Genomic DNA, 12468 nt, shown 5'->3' with positions numbered 1-12468 from the left:
TCCTCATAGTTTAAGTGTATCTCCACCTTGCCGTTGGAGCAAATGGTGACTCTGAATCTAAATGCTCCTAATCTTGTTTAATTTGCACCATCCTTGGAATCTACCTTTCAGTTTAGCTTGTCTGCTGGACTCTGCTTTGAGGTTTTGCTCCAGTGTCCAACTCCATAGAGGAATCCCCTGTACAGCAAGCCTGAGTGATCATTCAGTCCCCAGATGGAGAGCAGACATCAGTGCATGGTATCTGGATTAGAATATTAGGTAGTGGGGGTGAGGATAAGGTAAGATAAGTTCACTCAGGAAATCTGATTTCTTTTCACTCCTGAGGACGTTGTTTGGGACAGGGAGGCCATGATGATGGGATGGGGTTGAGCTGTGTTGGGAAAGGCAATCTGGTGCATGCAGTCTTTTGACCCCCCAGTAGGCCACGTAAAAATGGACCTAGGGCCTGGAACACTTCCTCACCAAGAGATAAAGAGTTCACACAGTCTGTGCTGGATTTATTGCCTACCACAGGAATATCTTTCCCCGTGTTCAAGCTCAGTGTATACTCCTTTTTCCTGCTTAAGCGTGTGCGTTAATATGGTGCCTCACCAACCCTACTAGTATACCTGTTCTCCACGGGGAGGGAATGGGGTCCTTCCACTGTGGCATGAGAGGAGTTAAGTAGGCCAGTTGCTATGGGGAGAGATCCCCTAGCCATGGGGGACTGATGCCCACTATTGGAGCTGGTATGGTTCTGTCTCTCCTCTTTGAAGTAAAGCATTGTTCCATCCAGTGCTTGATTGTGTTGTGTTTTCCTGGTCAATTTCAATACCAAGGTGCAATGGGCAGAAGTGTATGGACTTCTATTCCTAGTAGTCAGCATAGGGATGATCTTTACTATCCTCCTTGTAGTCAGATCCTCCCCTGGGATTGCTAACCAGTGCAAGGTGTTCTGCTCAATAAGGTGGTTCTGCGTTTCACTTACAAGAAAGATCTGCTTCCCTTAGACTGTTCTATCACCAGATGAGAGCAAGATCCTGTTGTACAGTTTGTTGGGAAGTGGATACATTCACATACCCCATGTATATAGTATCCCTTAGAATACAACCACAGACAAGATGCATGGGCATGGTACCCCTTGGAGCTGTACAAGAAGAAAACTGCTGTTCCTTGATTTTACCTAATACTGGAGATGGGTTATGCAGGGTCTATGTTCTGTTCAGTGATCAGAAATGGATACATAATATTTGGGCACAGATATAAAGTTTGTACAGGCAGAGGGAATTTACTCAAGCCTGAAAAAGATATGATTGCATGTTACTTCTTAGAAGAATCATTTAGTATGCTACATTTCCAATGAGTTAATTTAACTGTCTGGGAAAAAAATCCATGGACTATTATGCTCATGTACACTCAGCAAAGCAACAGTATTATTTTAATTTACAAGCTGTTATGCCACGTCATTTATAACTACTAGGTAAGTAAACTGATTCTTTTATATATGCAGTTGTCTACTGAATAAAAATAGGCAGTTATTCTGTACCTTTCTAGTACCTTTGTCTTGTGATAGGACTGTGTTCTAACGTTTTCTCTTTGTTCTTCATAATGGCACTGTTTTGTAATACTTTTCAAAATGCAAGACTCTCCAAACTTTATAGCTGACTTACCTGAAAGCACACTGTCTCATGGGTTCACTGGACTGAAAATGTAGTTCTGGTTCAAGAGCACAGCCAGCACAGGGATAAAATGCATCCTGTCCAGGAAAGGCCTGGGCTGAGCCATTCTGTTGAGCGTGTCACAGCGCTAGTCACCTTCTCAGTCTAGGGATGTTAAGAATACATTTTCATCATGCAGCAGTTTGGTCTCACTAGACTCTGTTGGAAAACACCATCTGTTGTTTCTGGAAAACTCTTAGACATTTTATTGACACTCGAAGCCCTATTTCATTTCCTGAACATTTGTTCCCTTGAAAACCTGATGCCGCTTAAAATTTAAATATATAAAAAATAAACTTAAAATGTAATACCCAGGGAAGTTTATGATTAAATAATGTTTATAAATAATATAGCTCTGTTCTTGGAATATAGGAAACACTCAATAGATATTATCAATATTGTCATAATCCTTCTTAGTATTCAAGTGAGATTTTGCCAATTGTTCTTAAATTACATATAGAATCCACATCAGTGTAAAATAAATTTGACTACTCTAGGTGTCAGCATAAATAATCATTAAGTGGTGTGAAAGTTTAAAATCCAAAGTTGACAATTACTCTTCTATCTAATTGCAGGAGTTAATGAGTGACTGTGAACTCAGTCATTTGCATAACTCAACTGTGTCAGTGTTTAGGGTACTCTGCAAAGATATGAATTCAGGGTCCCACAATTTGGAGTCATGAACCTGGATTCAATCCCAGTTCTCCTGTTTAGTAGTTATATGCCTTGAAATGATTCACAGTTGCTGCATGATCCAGATTCTCTACCTTTTCCTGAACTACTCTTCCTCGACAAAGACTCTCCAAAGACATTTCACATCTAGAAAGCCGAACAATGGTTAAGAAAGTGGAATTTAGCATCTGATGGATCTAGTGGGGTCCCCTTTCTAAACTCACTAGCTATGTGACCTTGGGGAGCTTCCCAAACCTCTATATAAAACGCAGTTCCTTATTCTGGAAACTGAAAATAAAATTAGTATTAACTTCATAGTTGACTGTGAAGATCTGACAATTTAGTAAAGAAATATTCATAGCACAGCACTTGCAACATGCTTGAGTTTTGAAAAGTTATTAGTTCTAACAATTATTATCTTTATTATTATTTTGTCTCAGTTTTCTCATCTCTAAAAAAGAAAAATTGTATCAGTTTTGTCTATGCTATATGTTGTTTTGAGTATCAAATGAGGCAATGTGGTATATAAAATCTGGTATATGAAAAGAAAACTTATAAATTATTTTCTTGGGCAGAAGAATACTTGGAAAACAGTGTCAAATGCTATGGCTTAGAAAATGTCTTGCCGGAAGACATTTAATATTAAGGTTCTCTATGTCTACTACTATAAGAGTAAAAAAATAACTCTGGAACTGTGGTTAATATTACCCAGCTATTGTGACCTGTCAAGGAGAAAGTTACAATGTCCTAGATCAGTAGGTTAATCTAGTTAAAGTTAAACTTACTGGTGTCATATATATAAAGTAGCCATTTCAGTTAAAATTTCCTTTTTTAATTAACAGATGGGACATTGTATTTTATTGCTGTTGTTCTCAATATTCTCCAGATAGGAAGGCTGCTGTTTCTAAATATCCAATCTCTTTTAAGATTCTCTGAAAATTAAAAATGTGAAAGACTATTAACCAGTGGTAAATATTCCTTGAAACCTGTGTACCTAGAGAGGTCTTGTTTTTTCATAGACAGATTTACATATTCTTTATATTCTTCTAAGCAGATTGCCAGATTTTCATTCTCGAATTTGTGTACTGGTCACCCTGAAGAGTTGTTTAACACAGTATTATATAGTTCTGGAATAGTTTGGGGCGGTTTTTCGAAGATATTTTTGTAACGTTACTATGTAGATGATTCTATCTTTTCTTCAAAATTGTTAGAACTCTTGATGCAAATGCAAAACAGTGTGCATAATATTTTAATATATGTTCATATTGAGACTCATCTGAAAATATTTAGTACAACTTATCAAAATGGTATTCAAATTCAGGCTTTTTTCTGTTATACTGGTCAATTGAATTGAATCTAAAGTGGAAAATTCAAACAAATAATAAATGCACACAAAACGAGACACGAGTAAGCTGCATGTAATGATTGGAATTAAAATTAGCATCCTCTCCGGGGAGGGGGAAGGGTAAGCTGAGACAAAGTGAGAGAGTGGCATGGACATATATACACTACCAAACGTAAAATAGATAGCTAGTGGGAAGCAGCCGCATAGCACAGGGAGATCAGCTCGGTGCTTTGTGACCACCTAGAGGGGTGGGATAGGGAGGGTGGGAGGGAGGGAGATGCAAGAGGGAAGAGATATGGGGACATATGTATATGTATAACTGATTCACTTTGTTATAAAGCAGAAACTGACACACCATTGTAAAGCAATTATACTCTAATAAAGACATTAAAAAAAACAGCATCCTCTCATCTCTTGTCTGACCTTAAATGAAGTATTTTTTAAGAATCTATCTATAATCCTCTTCTCGTTTCCATAATGCTTTCCATGAGAGATAGCATCCAATCTTTTCACTTCAAATTCTACTCTTACTCTCAGTGACTTTCCTTTTCTATCTTTCTTTTGAAATTCGTATCTGTATTTCCAGAAATCCGCCAGACATTTCCAGATGTTCTACCAGTGTGTCCTATATGACCGCCATTGAACTATCCTCTCCACTCTTTTCCATATATTCTGTTCTGTTTTTCCATATATCTGTTCTTTTTTATTTTTCCTATATTATTGAATGCCATATCATCCATCTAAACCTCCAAAGTAAAAAAGCTTAGAAACATTATCAGCTTTTCTTTTCCACCCATTTTCACATCTAAGTATCTCTCAGTACTGTCTCTCCTCTTAGTTGAATCACTGTTTTAGTCCCATTTCTCCCCATTTCCTTTTTTAAATATTTTAAAATTCTTTATTAAAACAAGCTTCTTAGCTGCACTTTGATGGGGTTATATAAAAAGCGTCACAGCATTAATCCCATCAACACCAAAGTTACTGCAATCACGTTCATTTATAAGCATTCATTAAATTTGCTATCACCATCACCACATTATTGCAATGTCAGAGACTGAGTCGTTTCACTTCTTCAAGAAAAATTACATTGACACGGTTACTGAAAGCTTTCAATAATAGGGAGAAAAAAAATTTAACTATTTCAACACAGAACAGAATGTTCAGGATCCTATATTTAATAAAAATATCAGCAAACAGGGTACCATCTTGGTCTATAAATGATGTTCTCCACAAGGGACTTACCAGTGTTTTTAAAACACCACTAAGGGGACATTGGTGAAAGTTTCTTTGACACATTTTTTAAAAACCTGTTAGTAGCTTTGCCATAAAACTGATTTAAGGTAGTTTTTTTTTTTTTTTTGGAAACATTTAGAACAATCCAACACTTGGTATTAATACTCAGATCAGCACACTGTACTAAAACATAACAGCAACATTTTATAGACTAGCTGCAATTTTCACTAGCTGTGTTCACCAACCGTTTAACAGAATTGTAGCATTCTCCTAAGCCATATGCATGTCTCATATAAACAAGTATTAATGGGTTTTTGGGATATTCTTCACCAACTACAAGAGGAGAAGAATCTGCCTGTATTATCTCTATTGGTGTTTCTTAAACGTGAGACAGGGCTCTTAGCTCAAGCTGACCTCCCCATGCAGCGGTGTTTATGATATCATCACAGTACTTTCCAAACTCTTCTGAAGTATACATATCTCCTGTACTAGGATTTGTTAAAAATGGCAGAAAGTCTTCCATGTGGCTTTGCATATAGTCAGCAGTCTGACATCTTAAGGCAGCCACAGTCAGACTGCAGTCCTGTTCTTTCAGTTCATCTTCAATGACTCTGTACATACAGTGGCCATCAGGTGGAACCTGTTTAATTTCCAACTGTCTAGCTGCGAATATTTGAGCAAGTTTTTCACTTTCTACATGTCTAGCCCCAGTTAAGTTTTCAATTTGAGCTTCAGCTATCCTTTCTTCCCGCTCCTTTTCCAGTGCAGCATTTTTGTCCCATCTCTCTTGTGCTTTTGATATCTGAAACTGCTGATTCTCAAGAACCAAGTTTGAAATATTGACAGCAACAGAATCTACTTTACTCTCCTTAGAAGTCAGCTTCAATTGCTCCAGCTTCTCTTTATGTTTCTGTTCCACTTCTGCTTCTAACTTAGCAACATCTTCAGTAAGTTGCTTCCTCCTCTTTTTGTCCATCTTGGGGACAGCATTCTTCATACCCTGAACTTTGGCTTGCAACTACTTCTTCTCTTTGTGATGCCTTCTCACCAGCTGTTCCTCCTAATCAAGCTCCTCAGTCAAGACTGCCTCCATGACGACTAGGTAACCCGCTCCCCATTTCTTTTATATTGCACATTATCTCTGTGTCTGTCTCTACTCTCCCTCTCCTCCAGTGTAACCACATTTGTTAAATGTGGTTCATAATGTATATATCTCCTCATGTTACATGCTTAAAATCCTTCCTTGGGCTCCTTTGACCATTAAAATCCAAATCCTCATGTGCCAAACAAGAGCTTTAACAATCAAGCCTCATTTTATCTTTACAGACTTGGGCTTACAATTGTCCCTGTGTCTATTTTTATATTCTGTATGATGCATTTTATTTGGTATTCTCTTCTTACTTTCAGTATTAAGTGGACAAATTCCCACTGATTCTCTAATATTCTGCCCAAATATTTCTGTGAAGTTTTTCTTGACATTCCTTTTCCCCATTTCCCTCTGGGGTTGTACGGTGTCACAGCCCCGTTGTGTGTGTGTGTTGTATGCGTGCATTTATAACTGTAATCGTTCCCTTATAGATTTGTCTCTGCTGCTAAATTGAGGAATTTTGCCATTTATGTCTTTAAAATTCCTATGCTTAGTTGGTCCCGTAGCAAATGTCATTATCTGTTTTGAATGAATGAATGAGGGATGAAGTAGCCAGCCACCCCAGCCTAGAAGATGAATCTTCTTCTGCAATTCACTATATCTGTGCCTTGGATATAAATTTGTAGAGTTTTAGAGGGTATGAAAACTACATCAACCGTCTCCCGTCTAGAATGAGGGTTTCTTCACAGATTGCTTCTCCATGTGGTCATTATTAAACACACCAGCCAAATGCGTTTTGATTCACACACCAGTCAAATTTAGTCACTCATTGTTTCTGTCATTGGCAAGAATAGACTTTAAATTTTCTCCTCAGAATAATATTTTACACCCAGAAGTTATGATCTCCAGGAATAAAGTTTCTTACATCGTTTAGGGTTGATCCTCTTCCACATAGGTCTTGGCTGAGTTTGGTTTCCGATATGGGACTCATGTTCAAAGCTAGAGGGAACACTGGGCTCAAACTATAAAATAAGTGAGTGATTATAGAAGGATGATTACCAGGGTGGCGTGTGTGTGTATGTTTGTGTGTGTGTGTGTGTGTGTGTGTGTGTGTTCTGATGGTCCACTTCCGGTATTAACAGGGCTCATAAAAACATCTTGTACAGCATCGTTTTTGGACCAAACAGTGTTTCACTGGCTCTGCCTGAAAACTATGGAAAGTTGTCTGTTTTGCACATTAGTACAGGGTGTGATAAATTGGTTTGGGTTACTGTTAGTTACTTCTCATTATTCTCCTATCCCCAAATTATTCAATTCAAGCCGAGCTATTGCTCCTGGTACTTGACTATGAAATTATGGATATATCACAAGGAGAAAGAAGTTACCCACAAGGCTTTAAAAAAAATAGATCCTCAATTTTAATACTTGTCAGAAGTATTAGCACTTATCATATTGTACATTGCTGTTTAAATAAGGCACTTATGTCTGTGTCCATATAATATAAATGTGACTTGACCCAGGAAACTATTCCTCCTGGAAAATATGTACAATATCTGCCAAAAAGGCACTTGGATACTTCGTTTTGTCAAAACTTATTTCTCCTCTTGGGAAAGATTTGAAACCAGAGCCATGAGCATTTACACTGGTCAGCAATTCCCAGAAACATTTTTGGAAAAGACACAAAGAATTGCCTTCAGCCTCAGCTCCTTTCCATTTGGCTAATTTTCCTGCACCTGTTAGAATTATTCTGCTTGCCAAGTGGCCTCCATGCTCTCTAGATATTTTGTCTCAGTCTGCAGAATCATGGCTCTGTGCATGGTTAAAACAGAGGTATGTCCCGCCAGAGCTTGGCTTTATTTTTCAGTGCCCTTGGTGCTCTAAACTGGACTAAATGCATAGTGGTGAGAGGTCTTATGTTATAGATGGGTGCTGCTCTGATAAGACAAAACTCTGAGTCTCTGGTATAACTCTATTTTATTCTTTTAATGACTGCTGTAGCAGGAATGAGTTCAACCACAAATAACAGAAAATCTGACAAAGAGTGGTTTAAAAAGAGGAGATTTTATTTTTCTTGCACAACCAGAAACCTAGGGATAGGCAGTCCAGACCAGCACAACAGGGACCCAGAATCTCCTTCCACTGAGTTATCTTGACATATTGTCTTTTGTCCTCATACTTTCCAGATAGTTGTCACCAGATGGCTATTACGCTACCAGGCTTCCAGTTCCAGGCTTCATGTCTCAGCCTTGAAGAAGGGGAAGGGGAAAAGGGCAAAATGTCTTTCTTCTAGTGTATCTTTGTCTTTTTAATTAGGAAGGAAGAGACGGTCTCCCCTGAGACTTCTGCCTACATCTCATTGGCCTGAATTGGGATACCTAGCCATCCCTAGCTTCAAGAGATGTGGAGAGTAGATTTTACTCTCAAAGTCAGGATCTGTTAGTAAGGAAGACTGGGATAGTGTGTTTTGGGTGGGCACAGCTGTATAACATTCCAGTGTGTGTGATAGCTCCCATTAGTAGGTCTTCGGGTCTACTGTCTACACATCTTCATTCTGCTCTCTGCCCCAGGGCTTGATCAGGAGAAAGCAGCAGGGGAGGCAGATAGAAGGAGCCTCAGAAGAATGTGGTTTCATGTGAAATCTAGATTGGTACAATTCCAGGATCCCAGGGGGAGCTTTGGAGCATAAATTGTGGCACCGTCTTTTCCAACTTGAGGCAGGGGAGCAGGGTTTTTGTAGCACCTCCGCAGTCAGTCACAGAGGATTTGTTACTTCCAGGAGCCTCCAGGTAAGGTGACCTCAATCACCCAAAGGTAATTCTTTTAAGAAGGGTGCAGGGGTTAGCCTTTAGCCGAAGCACCTGCAGCAGCTGGGGAATGGACATGCCAACCAAATCCTTGAGAGGGATTTCAGTGCTCTGGGCTGCAACCAGCAGCTTCTACATGAGTTTGCTGGCTTCCCTTGGATTTGACCGGTGGGGAGGTGGAGCGTGCTATCAGCAAGAAGGAAGAGAGAGAGGTCAAGGTGTTTATTCCCTTGGCTTCCTTCCCGCTGAATTTCTTCCTAAGACCTCTTCAGTATATAAGAAAATGTCAACTCAAAACTGATAAAGCAGTTAGATTCCATTTTGAAAAGACATGAGGGGCACTAGAAGAATTAAGCTAATAAACAAAAAATTCTCAAACAGTGAATCATGGACTTTCATGGATAATAAAAATAATTTTGAATTTGTTCTCTTCACAGTTACTGGATACAGAAAAACCAAAACAGATATTTCACTTTCTAAATGATTATTTTTTTAATTTAGAAAAAAAATTTCACCGTAAATTGTAAGAAACTGCATATAAAATGTGCAACAAAAGAAACATTCCTTTAAAACGTATGGAAGAAATGAGGACATGGAAATATTTGCATGGCTATGAAGAAGATTAACATACAAATAATTCCCAAACTGATTGCTATAGAGACTGTTTTCCAGACATTACAGATCAACTATAGTCCTGACTGAAGAGAGATCTGAAAAAAAAAATATATAGCAAGATACTACATTTGAAATTTTAAAATAATATCCTAGTACTGAAAAAATTTAAAGCAGAACTTAAATACGGTATGGACCTAGTTACTGCTTTAAGAAGAGGTAAAATTGCTATATAGGTGATAGTGATTTATATGCTACATTTAAAATATTTTGCAATAATTTCTATAATAATTTATTATATATGACCCCGTTACAGAGTTTAAAAGTGATTTGTAAAATTCATGGTTAATTTCCAAATATATGGAATGCCTTTTAAATGTCATAAAAAAATTCAGGTGCGACTTAGAAAAATGACGATTCTCTGAATGGAAATTAATTAAAACGATCCATCAAAGAGCTACAATGTCCTGATAAATAGTGGCTAATCTGACATTGCTGTAAATAGAACCCAAATTACGTGAAAATATTGATTATAAAATATAAATATAAATTTTCCTGAAATAAAGGCAAAAATAAATTTTATCAAAAACATATAATACTTAATGAATTATGTATCTCTTAATTTGATTATTTGTTCAAACATAACAGGCCTAAAGAGAACATTCAGACAAGCACAATAATAATTCAGCTAAGCTATCGTTGATACTTTGCTGATTTTCAGTCATATAAAAAAGCATGGCTGTATTAAAAATGTACATGCATATATATTGATCTCATTTCTATTAAAGTATACTTATCAAGGTAGGAGGACAGAACATGTTTCACTGATGAATTATTAGCTTGATGAATAAACTTTAAATATTAGACATGGGTTATGTCATCCTCCATTTGCTCTTTTGCTCCAGGCCCACAAATTTTAGATGCAGGCACCTGCCTCTCTTTGCTATTCAAGAGGAGTTTGAACACTTGACCTCTAACAGCACTCTGTAAAGTTTCAGCCATTGCAGTAAACTTTGTTTTGTCAACAGTGATACAAGGATGGTTTAGCACTTAGTTAACAAGGTAATTTTCTCTATTTAAACAGTTTGAATAATTGAAATGATACTATATAGACTCAGAGCAAAGGCTTTAAAGTCCGATATGAGTTTAAAATCTGGCCTCATCAATTATTATCTAAGTAGATAAGGGCAAGTTAATTAACCCCTTCTGTCTTCCATTTCCACCTCTAAAATAAAGATAATTTTGTTACTGCTTTGGGTTGTTGTGAAGTCTAATAGTCTTTAGCACAGTAAATCGTTATTATATAGTAACTGTTATTTATATTGTAGTTGTTGTCATGCCAACAGAGCACATAGGTAGACCACACACACACCAGACCTGCCTGAGCAGCATTCTGAGGAAAACCTTGGAGACAGGCACAGCAGCAGATGTGTGGGACTCTGGCTGTCCATGTGCTCTTGGGCAGACCCAGAAGTCTAGCCAAGCCAGAATTCCAACCCTGGGAGAAAGACTTTGTCCTTCAGGTCACAGGGGGGTCTTAAGCAGCATGATTACAGAACATCCATCCATCACCTGGCCTGAGCAGGGACTGTGATATGATAGCAGTGTGGTGTGGAAGAACCTTTCCCCCAGCCTTATTTTGCTAGCAAATGAGTGCACCCATGGGGAGTGAGAGCAGTGGCCCCAACTCTGGTGTGATCAGGGGACTGGGTCCCAGTGGAACTGAGTGACAAGGCAGGATGCTGCAGGATTTGCACATCAACATTTCTGTTTGAGGAAGCTCTACCCCTAATCTGCTTTGATGATGATGGTGGTGGTCCCCATCTTGGCTTGACCAAGATTTGTTGCCTTAAGGACAGGGCAGTGGCAAGTTTTCAAGGAGGTTTGTAGGGGGTCAGCTCCTCTTGTGGAAGACCAGCCTGCTGGGGACCAGCCTTGGACAAGTAATCTTTTATCCCTCAAATAATATTAATAATACATGTATCAAATTTAATGGTGATAAAATGAGTTTATGTTTCATTGGCTACCACTTCCATTTTAAGACTGTCTCTAAACTTGAATAATAATTCTCACGAATAGATTTATAATCTATGTAAGTGTATGTGAGGGGGGCTTGCTTAATATAGGGGTACATTTAATTTTGGTCTTTAGATGATCTTTGAAAGCAAAGTCCACTTTCTAAGTGTATGTATTTTTAATGACAAGAGAAAAAAAGTAAAAAATAATTACAATAAACATATGCAAAGAAAGGAAGATAGTAACATGTTAAGTTATGAGTTTATGGCAGAATAAAGAATTTTCCTAAAATGCCGTATTTTGAGATAGAAAAATGATCTGATTATGGCTTTTGCTTTTTCATTCTCTCTTTATGTGAGAACTCTGTACAACTAATTCATCATACATACAAACACACACAAAATCATTTAAGGAACTGATCTTTTATGTGCCAAAATTCCACCCAAAATTGCAGATACAAACCCTTGCCAAAGTGTTTATTTTTAAGACTCGGATAGCTTGTTCACTGTGTCATTTCCAGCATGCACCCACAAACCACTAACGACACAGAAGAGCAATGAAAAAGAATCAACGTGGAATAGCTTAACGACACTACATTGCAAACTGATGACATGTATGTGTTGTTCCCTTAGAGAGGTTAATAAATTTGGTTGAAAAGTGTATGTGCTCTCATCCTAGGAGACTCCGAAACAGAATCCTCATGCTCATTTTTTCTTTGAAGTATGTGAAATTGTTAGTCTGCTTTTGCAAAGAGAAAGACTAGAGTTTTTTTGTAGGATACTCAGTTATCTTCCTGTGAAAAATGCTAACTTCATTTTAGTGCTTCAAGGAATAGGGATTTAAGGTTGGGTGTTTTGCTCCCTTATAGAACTTGGACACATGGTCTCAGGGCCTATTTCAGGTCAGGGGAATTAATTCACTTGTTCCTGCCACAATCGAGTGTTGTTCCTGAAGCAACACAGTCTACCCTTGACCAAGGCAGGACTGATATGATGGTGTCTT

General features: G+C 38.0%; 1 pseudogene; it reads right to left on the bottom strand.

Moving 5' to 3' along the window:
* Nucleotides 1-5158: 5158 nt before the first annotated feature.
* On the bottom strand, nucleotides 5159-6049 carry LOC114902297 (annotated as a pseudogene).
* Between the last annotated feature and the right edge of the window lie 6419 nt (nucleotides 6050-12468).

Source organism: Monodon monoceros, unplaced genomic scaffold, assembly GCF_005190385.1.
Source record: "Monodon monoceros isolate NGI ecotype Baffin Bay Population unplaced genomic scaffold, NGI_Narwhal_1 Super_Scaffold_20, whole genome shotgun sequence".
Lineage (NCBI taxonomy): Eukaryota > Metazoa > Chordata > Mammalia > Artiodactyla > Monodontidae > Monodon > Monodon monoceros.
Note: the sequence above shows the minus strand (reverse complement) of the source record. Positions and strands in the feature narration are given on the sequence as shown.